This window comes from Zosterops lateralis, assembly GCF_965231275.1.
Source record: "Zosterops lateralis genome assembly, chromosome: 4".
In the NCBI taxonomy this organism is placed as follows: Eukaryota; Metazoa; Chordata; class Aves; order Passeriformes; family Zosteropidae; genus Zosterops; species Zosterops lateralis.
Window position 1 is genome coordinate 40,006,811 of NC_139765.1, and position 13,338 is coordinate 40,020,148.

Sequence of the window (13,338 nt, forward strand, 5' to 3'; positions counted from 1 at the left end):
GTGCCCAGAGATGCCCACAGGAAAGGTGGGAAAGAGGAAAGCTACTCTTAGCCCCTGCCTGGGGTCTTGTGTGGCACTGTCAGGGTGAGGTGGTGACCGTAGAACCACCAGAATGAGCAGAAATTGCCCGTTTCTGCTGTTTTGGCGAGTGGCTTGGGACCTTTGCAGTGAAGCTGTGCCTTGTTGAGCCGCTCAAGTTTCATGCACTTTTTTGTTTCTCTGTACTGTATAAGTGACTGTCACTGTCTTTTTTGTTTCATTTCCACTTTGCTGAAATAAATCATAATGTTATGTTTGTTTTAAGATAGAATGATAAATGTAGTTGTGCCTTACAGCGCCAGAGAACTGCTTATTTTTCCCAGAAAATAAGGAAACAAAAGAGTTGTTCTTAGTGGCTTTCTCCCAGTGCACCATGCTTCCCTATCTCCAAAAGACAATTAATGAAGGGTGCTTGGTTGTTTAGTGGGCTTCTTCTTGATACAATTTTGTTTGCTTTCCATTTTTAAGAAAATTTATCATGCTGATAATATTAAACTGTATAATTTATCTATTTTGTGAAGAAGGAGTTCTCGCAAAGAAAAGACCTACTTGGGAGACAATGCAGTTATAATGGGTAACAGTGCCAATGAAGTCTGATACACAAAATCTACTACACAAGAACTAAAAATTTTAAATCTGTTAAGCACTGAAAAATTTGAAAATTATATATGTTTGTGAAAATATATAACTTCTTCTTCCTTTAATATGTAAATTAAAAGAACATGTCAAAGCTTTATGTCAAAGTATTTCCCTAGCTGATTGTTGTTGTTGAAGGTCCTTTAAAGAAGAAAGCAAAGCGCCTCCAAAAACTGTCAAATGTAATAAGGATTTCTTGAATGACAATTAATAAATTATTAATTCTTAACTTAATGTATGGGACTAAGATTGACCCAAATATCTAACAGGTTTTTCCTTTTACTCTACTTAGAAAATAAAAAAATAGTACACACGTCAGCTAGTGGAGGTCATAAGTATTTCAGACTGGATGAAATGTGTGTCAGATTTTGAAGTGATGTTTACAACAGTGTTCAAGTACTCAGATTGAATTGAACTCAGAATAGCACACAGCCCTATGGAGCTGGATGCACAAGGAGTTAGGTACTTCTCACAGTTATTTAAACCAAACAGTCACAGGAGATTTGAGCCATACAGTCTTTCTAGAGATGTCATCTCAAGCACAATTCCTCCTCAAGTGTTTTTGTCTGGTCTTTGAATGTGCTTTATGTGTCAGTGTTTTGGTGGGCTAGATGTGGTAGTTTCTTAAAGCACTGTGCAAAATCTGAAAAGATGCTGCTGGTGCTACTACAAATGCTGTCCTCAAATTGAATTTCATGTGTTTGAGACAATGAAACGTTTCATATTTAATTTAATTATGGTCTGGTGTTACACTGTTTACAGTATAAGTTTAGAGTAATTGCAGAGCTTTTAATAGCCAGTTCTTCTGCAGTCGTTTACTTAGAAGAATGTGTGCTTGAAGAAAGATTATATTAATTGTTACAATTTTTAGAATATCAGAGCTAATGAAATCAAATGCTTATTGTTCATTCAACTGAATGGAGCTGGAGCTTTTTTAGATTTAGTTTCCTTCTTTGTGTTGTTAGGCATCCCTTCTCTGTCATCATTTATGAGTTATATATCCAATTAGCCAGTACATTTGAAGATTGTCTGAGACAATCACTTTATGAGCTTGTTACTCTCTCTACCCCCATTTGTAGTATGGCTTAGGGTATTGTACAGGGAGGCAGAATTAATGGGAAAATGCAGAAGCTGTGTTAGAATAACTGCAGGATCAGACAAAGACAACAAAGTTAAAAACAGAATAGGCCTCTGGGAATCACAGGAAAAAGGTGACTTTAGTTTGTCCTCAGCCCAGCTGTGCCTAGATATTGGGATATTGTCACTCCCACTGTTTGGTATACCATCTTTACTCCTCTGAAGCTTTGCCATGGAAAACAGTATTAGCTGTGATATTGGGACACAGCTGGATGAAGGGAATGTGCAATGCTGCCTAAAGCTCCCTGAGTAAAAAAAGATACCCCAGCTCCTGAGGCAGATGTGCTTTTTCTTGGACATTTCATCCACTTGTGTTCAGTTAATGGATAACCTTATTTTGACATGCAACACCAGCTCTCTTATCTTTCTGAATTGTCTGTGGTATGTAATGCTAGAAAAACAAAAGTAATAATTTTGGTATGCAAGCCCATATTGACATTAGTAGTGCAGGCATCATACTCATTTCAGTGAGACTTTGCAGTGTGAACATAATGGGGGATAAAATTGCTACCCAGCCTACTCAGACAAGTTGGTGCTTACTGTATAAAACTGAAAAAAACATCATACTTATCTTGAGCGGCATTATAGCACTGCCATTTAACCTGTTCCTTATAATGAGGCTTTGCATGAAAAAGGGTCTTGTATTATTACAAAGACTGTTTGCAAACCCCCAGGACTGCTACAGCATAACTTCTGGAATGCTCCCAGAAATTACATATATCCTATTGCTGAAGTCAGGGTGTTGTGCCAAGACTTTTGAGTTTCAGCCTAGTCTTGAGTGGGAGTATGGTTTTGGGACTCAGGCCGGCTTGGTCACCTCTGACCAAAACAAACACTTCTTCCCACACCCTAAAATTAATTTCAGCACTAAGTCTTTATTTTTCAAGATACTTGGAAGGATTTGAGTTTCTTCCAACTCATTTTGGAACTTTACACGTTTTGTGAAACATGCGGTCTAGAGGGTGAACACATCTTGTTAAATTTTGCCTTGTTTATGTTACTTCTGGTGTCTGTCATCCATCTCCTGAGAGATCTCTTTTCTCAGTGGTGGTTCTTCATCTTCTTACAAGAAGACATGTTCTTCTCAACATGGTTCACAGCATAGTCTGTTGGCATAAAGATTTTACTTTCTGTGTAGATATAATGACAATATTAAATAATGATCACAAAAAGCAATGTATAGGAATTCTGCTAGTAAGCACCCACTAACCTGAAAGGTCCCATGATTTTAGCCGTGACATTAAAATGTTCCATTTAGTCACCAGAGTCCAATGAATAACTTTCTTCTATCCTTTGTGAAGGTCTAGTATAAGCTATGTAACAAGAGCATTGATATGTTAGACAAAGTAATCTGCCATAGTTTGCATCTGCAGTGAAATAATGTATCGTTTCCCTCTCTGATGCTGTTTATTAATTATGTCACAGTTCCAGTGTGAGAATCACCTGGTTCCTTAGTTTAGGACCATCAACCTCTTCAAATTCGTTCCCTACATACATTAATTTGCCCTTCTCCCTCCCTGTGTCATCACTGGAAAGTAAAAGTAAGGTATTTGACTCCTAGCCTAGCAAATAAGGTAGAAAAGGAAAAACTGAAGTTTTGACTCAGAATTCAAAAGTATCCTCTTCGTTGACTGAAATCTGGGAATTATTTAAATTAATATTGTATATATGATACGCTTCTTGGGATGATGTCAGCAGAAAAACTCCCCTTGAGCGTTATTCCCCAACACAGCTAAATGTTATGGTGCAGAAACTCCCGCACCATAGCTGCCAAAATGTTATGAATAAATGTCTGCATTTCTTACCCAAGGAGGTTTTAAAGCTGTATTAAATACATAAGACAAAACACCAAGGGGAGTGACATGCCTGTGGTTTCCTAATGCTGTGGTCAGTAGCAACATCACTGTTGTCAAGATTTTCTACATTTTGTAAATTGGTACAAATAGTTCTTCTTTGCAGCAATCTCACAGATTTGATGGAGGTTGCAGAAGAGTTAATGATTTTAGGAGTTATGTGGCCACAAGGGAATCGAGTATCTCTTGCTCAAATTGTGGAGATATGAATTGATCCTGAGGATGAGGAATGCAGGACAACTGCTTTTCATCTTACAATGATGGTGTGTTGCTAGTTTTTAGTTTCACTGAATGTGCATGTGTGTGAGGGTGGTTCTTCACCTATCACAGGTCTTGTCATGTCAGTACAGTAAAATCCCAGCTTTCATAGAAACGAAAGTATTTGTTGAAGCCTACCAGAAAAAAAGGCTTGGTAACCTGAGCAGCGGATATATGGCAGACTTCAAAAACACAATGAAAATAATATTAAAAGAAAATAATTATTAAAACTTTGAATTTCATTTGTCTTAATAACTGTTTTATGTTGGATTGTTGGTTGTTGGAAACTGGAGATTTTCATTAATGGACTACAGTTCTTGAGTATTTCTGTTTTCCATAAGCCACTTCCTTCCTGAGATCTGGATAGCCCCAATGCCTCCAGTTCATCATGGGTGTGATGCCCATGTCCAGACAGACTCTGTCATCACAGGGCTACCATCCCGTGTCAGTTTGCAAGTCAGGCACAGTGATAAAGGAAACTGCTGTATTTGAGCTTTACTGCTGGGACAGGTGGTGTCAATATCCCCATTCAAGGGTTTCTGAATGAAACAAAAGCAGCCGTAGCAAATGATGTTTTCTCTTTTTCCACTGCTAAGACTTCTGATATGACCATTGCAATATTTTCCATTTTGGATAAAATTCAGGCAGTTGTTAGATAGAGGTCTGCCCATATGCTGTTTCTTCCACTTTTTCATCTTCTTCAACACATATAGGTGTGAAAATGATTAAAAAACTGTTGGGATTTTTCTTGAACAATTGGTCATTGCATCTAGTGCAGTTTTATATTTCATGAAAACCATCCTCTTGCATAGAATCACTTGACTTCTGGTGAGGTATGTATGTTTTTTGGAGATGATCTCATTTATGTACCATCTTGCTCATCATGGTTGCTAGTGAAAGTGTTCTTTCCAGTGGAACCCAAGTGGAGAAGAAGAATTACATACTATCCTCATTTTATAGAGAAGCAAGCTAGTAGGAGTAAGTAATAAAAAGAAGACTCTTAGCAGCTCTTCAGTCTCCCATGAAATTATTTATGTTTTCTAAGCCCATAAGAAACATGCATATATTAAAATCTTATTTTACTCCTTTTCTGTTTTGTATTAATTAAAACATGTTAAGTCTTGGGATGAGGCTTGTGTTTTTAGATGTTTAGTCTGTTTGAATTGTGGTTTTAGCTGCATTGTCTTGTTTATATAATTAAAATATGTTAAACTGGAGTTGTTACTTGTGCTGCAGTAGCGTTGATACCCAGCAACACAATCTGTTGGTGTGGTGTCTAACCCAAGGCTTTGGGGATCCCTGCAGGACTGGAGCAATGCATCTCTTCTTGCCAGGCAGGTGTGTGCTGGGTTTGGTGAAATTTTCATTACTTATGAAACAGGCCACAAAAGCGTAATTTTGTTTTTTCCTTAAAACTGTGGTGCAACAGTCAGTTTTGTTAGTAATAGGATTTTTTTTTAAATGACCCTTGGTGGCTCATCTACAAGTGGCCCTTAGCTTCCTGGGGTAGCACAGAACATGGATAGTAAAACATTGCTTTGGAGTTACTTGAGGGAAAACAGCTTATTTATTTGAAGGCACTGAAATAATGCGACCTGAGTTATATAATTCTTTGCATGAAGTGGAAACACTTCTCTGTGCTAGCAGTTATGAGTGTAGAATTTTTGTGCTACTTTTCTTTCATTTACTTTCCAGTCCTATTTTTACTGAATAACTATAGATCCTGATTGGCCCTGCTCAAGAAATTTACTCGTTCTAGGTCTTCCTCTTCCTATAGTGGCTGCTGGTACAAGGTTGAACTTCGGTGTTTTAGAGAATTTGGCACCCTTTATATTTTAATTTGTCTAGAATATAGAATTGTTCACACTCAGACAAAGAAATTCAGAGAGATCTGGGTTTCCTACTTCCTGAAATGATGTGTAAGTCCTTGGTTTTAATCATGGCTTTGTCAGTTTACATAATGTAGTGATGTGATTATTTTTTTCCCTTGGATATTGTGAAGTGAATGAAGTATCAGGTTTTATGAACTAAGATTAAAGGGGGAGAGGTAGAAGCAACTACTGAGGTGTCAGTTTTAATATCAGCCTTCGGTTCCAATGGAAAACTTGGAACAATTAGTGGAACAAAGAAAGAAACAATATAAATTCCCTGCTGACAAGATTATAAACAGTTATTGAATGATTGCTGTGTTTTGTTGGCAGGGCATGGCAGGAGCTGTCATTAATCATCATCATGAGTATAAACATACCTGCTTACTGTAGTTACTATTTCTGTAAGACAGATGCGGTGGTACTCATCGTATGTACAGAAATTATTGGGCAATTTTGTTTAATGTTTTCCAGCAGAAAAGCACAGGGGTTGTGCAGTGACTGGGTACAGGGGTCCACGATGAGCACACAGCTGATGACCCAGGCACCTTAATGCTACTGATTTTGTTCAGAGGGTTTTCCAGTTTCCTTCTGAAACCCAGGAAACGATAAAGACATCAGCATTCTGAAGACACATAGTCCATATTTAAAAGGCAGCAGAACTAAGGGTACCTCTAGGACTTTCATTTGGCCTCTCATTGAAGAGTCCTTAATGAAGGACTCATAATGACTTTTGCTGTAGTGCTGGTGTGTGACAGGGGCTGCACCAAATCCTGTCAGGGCTCATCTCTCGTTTTCCTCACTTGTAAGCATGAATTTGCAGATGTCTGGCACCAGTTGCTGTAGCCAAGGGAGGTTTGGTTTGTATATACAAAAATTATATAAGCCTCAGTAGTCTGAAAATCCAGCCATAAGGCATCTCAGGCTGCAGCCTTTCAATCCTTGCATACCTTTGATGATAATCCCCTGTACTTTGGTTTTTACCTTTGAGATGGGGTTAATGGTACCTCTCCTTCACAGATATGCTGTGGAAATAAATTAAGTATTTGCTAACCTGGCAAATGCTACTGTGATGGCCACCACAGAAGAACTTGAGGAGAAATTAGTATCTGTCCAGAGAGAAGGGCTTGCTTGAATAGTGGGTGGGAAATAAGGTATGGAATTACACTTTGAACAATGAGGGGAAAGCAAGGTCTTAAATAATTTATCAGGTAGTTAAAATAATTTATTTTGGGTAGTAAATGAAATGAAGTGTCATGCAAGAAGTAGATCAGGTAGTTAAAGATTGTGTTGTAATGCATATGCAAAAGGTAGACAAGTTGAGAAATTCTTAAATCTGGAACTTGCAGTTTGCTTTTTTACCGGTTTGTGTTTATGTGCACATGTATGCGGTAGAGAACATGGAGCCAGCACTTCCTTGGAGTTCAGCATGCCATCGAAATTTCATAACAACATGTTATATATGTAATATTTACTAAGAATGAGCCAAAATCCCCTTGAAGTTAAGATGCAGAAGTAAATTTTGACGAGTGGCCATAGGATCTGATCACACGTGTATTGCTTCAGTGCATTCTGTAGTAACAGTTCCTGTGCTGACACTGTGAGGGAACACTGCAGACAGCTGTGGAACAGAGGGAAGAATCAGATTTATTTTTTGGCTGTCTCTGGGAACTTTGAACAGATGATAAGAAACACTTGAGCTGACCTATCTTTGGAAAGATTACCACGGAAAGAGCTAAACTTTGGAAAGCAGGAAGGAGAAAAAAGAGATTTAAGACAGCTCTGGGGGAAATACTGTTTGAATGAAACTGTGGCAAAGAAAGTGGAATCAAAAGTACACAGTTAGGATGTGAAGTATTAACTCTGTAAATTGTTTTCAAGTCTGTTTGCAAATGCTTCCTTTGGGTGTGTTTAACAAGCTCTGCGTCTGCTCAGGTCTATTTTATTTTGATAACATTGTCCCTCTCCCAGAAGAGTAAAACTCCTCACTTAACAATTCACTCTGTCACTATTCTGTCAGCTGTTAGCATCTCTATTGAAAGAGTAAAGAAAGTATTCACAATGTACTACAAGTTAATGCAGTAAAAAATGAATGGTATGCAAACATGTATTAAATACAGAGAGATACACACTTTTTACCATAGCTTTCTGTAGGTTGGAGTAGGAAATATTTTAAGGCCCTGATGGCCTCCTATCTGCACCCCATCTTTAGGAGCCCAGTTAGGTTGTGTGGTCATCAAGGGATGAATAACAGCAGTAGCTGCAGGCTGTGGTGCCAGCTGTATTTCCAAGTATTAGTGCCGAATGCTTGGAAATCAAAAGGGATATTTGCCACACTGTCTAATAGGGACGTTGCATCTGACAGCCCAGTTTAGGGAAAATGAGGAAATGCTTGTGAAGGAAAGTTGGGAGAGAGCCTGGATCTGTGGCAGAGTGCTGCCAGCAGCAGTGCTCAGGTCAGTTGTCAGTAAATCTAAATACGTCTGGTGGCATTTACAGTTTGGAAGGCAGGAATGCAGATTTTCCATTGCGTGGTGGTAGAATGTCACGTGGCTTGTCATGAAAATGCTAGGCTCCCTTTCATTGCTGAAAGGAGACCAGAAGGACTTCTGAAGTGAAGAAACCAAAGCTGTTCAGGCTGGTGGTTATAGCTGTCCATCAGTAATTAAATAGAGTGCGGCGTGGTGGTGGAACTCTGAAATCCCCATGAATTTAATGACATTTTGGTTGTCTCTGAAATGCTCCCTCTGTAGTTGACCCGTATTTCCCCTGGGCTTCACAGATTGGAGAGGAGTACACAGGCATTCCCAGCATTTCTAAATCTGTTGGCATTTACTTCTGCCATACCCTGGCAGGAAAAAAAGAGAGAAGCTTTCTGAAGCTTAGGTTAATTATGATTTAGCTGTGTTTTTCTTGGTTCACACTAAACATCTCACAAAATTAGAAGTGTTTTTATAAATGTGGTAGGTTTTGAAAACAATCAGCTGCTCTCCCAGTTGTCATGTGTGTCTTAGCTGTCTTCTTCAAGCAGGGAATACCCAGCCCTGTGCTACAGGAGAATACAGAGGAAGAGGTTTGCCTGCTGGACGAGCACAATCATCCCTTTAAAATGCTGCCACTCCTAAGCGTATCACAAGGGATGGAGAATGCACTACATGGTTTTTTTTTTGTAGCTGGTACTTGATTTGTGTGCTACAATTCAGTGTTGGTGTTTTGTTCTTGGGTGGGTAGAAAGTAGTGCTCCTTTCTAGTTTATTTTGAGGGTTTTGGTATCTTTTGTTCCCTTCACTACTCCTTTGAACTCAAGCTCTTATAACAATATGAAAGGCTGTGGATTGTATAGGGCAGATTGTGTCATGCAAATTGTTTCCACAGTCTGAGCAAAACTGTTGAAGGCTGTTCTAGTTACAGCCTGGAGTTTGTGGTCCTTTGTCTTGTACAGATAATTGAGCTTTTTACAGCCACATGTCCATTCACAATAGGTTGTTTTCTTCCTTTCAGATAGTGAAAGAAGTTTATTAGCTGTTGGTTTAAGTCTCTTGCAAAAATGTTGCTCATGGCATAATTATTAATGTGGTTACATCAGTGTGAGTAGAGGAGCAGGCCAAGGTAACACACTTCTCCACTGGATGAAAATAGGTTTAATATATGAAAAATGCTCAAATCTTCTGTCTTTCTCACAAAATTGCAATTAGGACAATTTTTAAAATTCTGTGAAAGCAATTGATTGGAATTAATTCTAACACAGCTTTAATATGTTGGCATTCCATGTGTGGTAAAATGTCAATAGATTTTCAGGTAAGGAAAATGCAGTTTCGGTGAGTGAGTTCTTATTTTGTGATAAAATGTCTTTTAAGTCTTGATGACTTGGTAAATATGTCTTATATGATTAATTAATAGATAGTTATAAAGCAGAAGCTTTATGCCTTAGTTTTATGTGAATTACCACCAACTGATGCAGGGGTGTGTACAAATAAGGAGAAAAATGTAACTTGATTTTGAGTAACCTACAGAAGGTGATTAATAAAACTTATGATTGCTGCTGCTTATTTTAACTTCTTCTCTAAATAGTTAAAATTGTTCTTGAATACTGGTAATATTTTCTTGGTCAAAAGTTATATTTTTTAAATACACTGCTAAGTAAAGCTAAAGAAAGACTCTGAGAAACAATATTTGAAAATATGTTATAGTTCAAGTGGTAAATTTTCCTTAAGTTTTTCATTTGATTATTGTACTGTTAGAAAATGATCAGTGCTTCCCAGAAGATCACTGAATGGTTTATCTGTCTGTAGGGTTCTAATTTCAGCTTGTGGAGTCTGGAAAATTTGTCCAGTTTTGAAGTCCAGCCTAATGCAGTAACAATGACCATCGTATGGAGAGAAGAGTTAGGAGAGAACACGCATTTTTGGCATTATATATAGCTCACTGTGTACTACTGTGGCAGATTTTTTCCCTCTCCTTTCTCTCTGCTGATGCATATAGTTCTTTAATTCTTCAGCTGGGCCCTGGGCAATTGAGTGACCCTGTTTTCATGATTTGTTTAGTTTTTTCATTTCCTAAGTGGAAATTTTATGTATTTTCTGAATTAGATACATGGAACCTCTTTCTCCTTATGTATCCTGAAGTCCTTTACAGTACATGCAGTACCTCCCGAATCTGCAGCCTAATGAAGATTTTTCTTGCAGTTTTGTCATAAAATCAGACCATTGTGGCCAAGGGGAGGAAGCCAACACATCCCATCTACAGTCATCTAAACCCCCAGGCAAAGGAAGGCTTTCTAATCATATTCAGACAGGAAAGGGTGTATTCAGAGGTGTCTGTGTCTTAAATGGAAAATGCCTGCTTGTGGTCTACAGTACATGGTTTACTTTTAAAAAGCATAAGTTACTTGTATTCTGGCTGCCAGCTGCTCTTTCTGCTTACTTATTTATTTAAACAGACTAGTGTGTGCTGCTCAGCAAGCCAGGGGGATGATCAGTTGTTAAATGTGACAGCATAGTCTAGAGCTCAAGATGTGTGCGCTGTCTTTAGGCTTGACCCAAGGCCCGCTGGGGATGCCTTAACCTAAGGCTAGGTCAAAAAAATGTGAATAGGAGGCTGTCTGGGAAAGAGGCAGAGGAAATGAAGTTCAAATAGCCTTTGCTTTCGCGAATTCAGCTGTTTTAGTCAGAGGTTCTGGTCTTGGGTTTTAATGTGGTTTTCTGTGCATCTTAAAATGCATGGGGAGATTTATTTGTTTGTTTATAGCTGCTGCATGGAAAACAAAGCTCTCAAAAATCTGTTTGCAGTAATTGCATTTTTTCTGCTTAGTGTTTATTTTATCAAGCAGATTTGCAGAGCTGACAGTGGGAGGGTTTTTTGAGGTTTTGTATTGTCTCAGCTGTGCCTTGCTGTAGGCCAGCCAAAGACTTGGTCCTGTAAATGCCAGACATGTAACTCCATTAGTGTGAGTAGTCCCATTGGTACAGGTTCGATACAAGTCTGTAGTTGGGAACCTGAAAGAAAATGGTGTGTGTAGGTCGAACAAAATAATGATTCTGATGGTTTCTTCCCAGTGTTTGTTGTCTGTGTTGTGTTTCTATACTTTATACCTATTTCTGGCAGATTAAACATCTTTTAACTGAGAGATCAGTATCTCTGTACTGTTTCCTCTAAGAGAATTTATAAGCATGGTGGTTCTATTTCATTTTGGTTCTTAAGGAAATTGCTCAGACTTCAGAAACAAAGACAGTTGATTAGTTCCACATTATTTCATTTCAGTGCATTATTTCAACCTTGCTCCTTAAAGCTGAAAAGGAAAACTTGGTTCTGAAGGACCAGTGTTGACAGGAACCATTAGCCTGGAGCACAGAATTCAATAATCATTGATTAATACACTTTATTGCTGATTTCTTTTCTTTGGAAAAGCCATTTATTCTTGCCAATATCTTTTATACATGAGCCTTCACTTAGAATTTAAAATTGTAACCTATAATAATATTAACATTTTAAACTGTATAATGCTTGCTGGAGGGTAGGAGGTGGGGAAAGAAGGAAAAGCAAGACAAAAAGTGAGACTTATTTGGTGCTGTCCCTAAAATGCTGTTCCACTGGAGCAAAACCTGAAGTAGATAGATGTATTGTAGTAAATATTAAATGTGTTCAATTGCCTGCCAAGTACAGTGATTTTTTATTTATTTCATTTTTATTCACTCTGAGTGGAAAATGGGTTTATAGGGAGTTTTGTAGAAGATGTGACTGCTGCTCTTTACTGTATGAAAGGCAATTGCTGTTAAAGAATCCGAGTGAATATGTGCTCCCTTTGGTAGGGAGGCCAGTGGGGATGCTGTAGTTGTTGGCTGATTTTTGGACAGGAGCTAAGCACATCTGTATGTGCACATAGAAAATGCACGTGGAGTGGGTAAGAGAGCTTGAGGTTCTTTGGTAGAGTGTGAAAGATTGGAAATGTCAAAAGATGAGCTGTGTGTTTATATTGATCTCTTTAGTTAGAGCAGCTCAGTGTTGTTTCTTCAGATGTGTGAAAAGAAAGACCTGAAAAACTTGCAGCAAAGCAAACTTCTGAGGTGCAGTCACTGTAGAATAAATAATTTACATCTGGAACTTAGGGTTTGCAGCAGGATATCAAAGGTACAAAGCTTTGGTCTCTGTGTCTGCAGTTAGACTGAAGTCTAATGCAGAACTGAGTGACTGCCACTGCTGTATGAGAGTCATGTTGGTGTCCATGGGGCAGGGGGGAGCAGGCATGGGCACTCCTGAGCTTCTGGGAAAACGACTATTAGGGGAAAAAAACCTTGATGCTGAAATTTCAATTCAGATATCTAACTCAGATATTTCACCTCAGATATCTGTGTGTGGATATATGTGTATATGTATGTGTATATATATGTATGTTTCAGGAATCATGACTTTTGATTTCTGAATGACTTTTTCACTTTTCTGTACTTACTGCAAGAGCAGCATGTACAAAATCCTCTTATGCTGCTCCTTAAGTGCAGATAAGCCTGCATTTCTACTCAGTGAGCCTGTTCAAGTTGTGGAGGGGGAAAAATGAGCAACCTCCCTAACAGGCAAAGTTCTTATAGTCCTCAAGAGTTCAAAGATCTTCAGAACCACTTCAAACATATTTGGGTTTCTATCTGTAAATTATTTTCTTGGCTCTGTATTTTGCCATAGGATATAAGGAAGTAAATGTTTATTCAACATGAAGACATTTTTCTGTATTGCATGTGTTGGGGATGCCTTCCCTCCCAGGCTTGTCTGCAGGCTGCCTGACTGTCCCCTGGGGTTGATGCTTCTGTGCTGCTCAGGATCTGATGGACAGCACTTGGCATGTGAGGACACCAGCAGTTTCTTTCACTTATATTTTCTAATTGCTGATAAATTGTGAAATAAATCTTACCCTGTCATTTTTTTGAAGAACAATTGAAATGCAGGAGAAAATTGGTGGGTTTTTTTTTCTCCTTTCATTTTTTTAAATCATCTTTCTTTTTACTTTTTACTATATAGTCTATATAGTTCAGTTTCAGGTGGGAGCAGAAGTACTGGGT

The 13,338-nt window shown here is 38.4% G+C and overlaps 1 protein-coding gene across 9 annotated transcripts in view; it reads left to right on the forward strand.

Moving 5' to 3' along the window:
* GRIP1 (glutamate receptor interacting protein 1) overlaps window positions 1-13,338 on the forward strand; it is a gene marked incomplete at its 5' end in the record, with an annotated part of 314,511 nt that overhangs the window by 97,276 nt on the left and 203,897 nt on the right. The gene's annotated exons all lie outside the window — the stretch shown is intronic.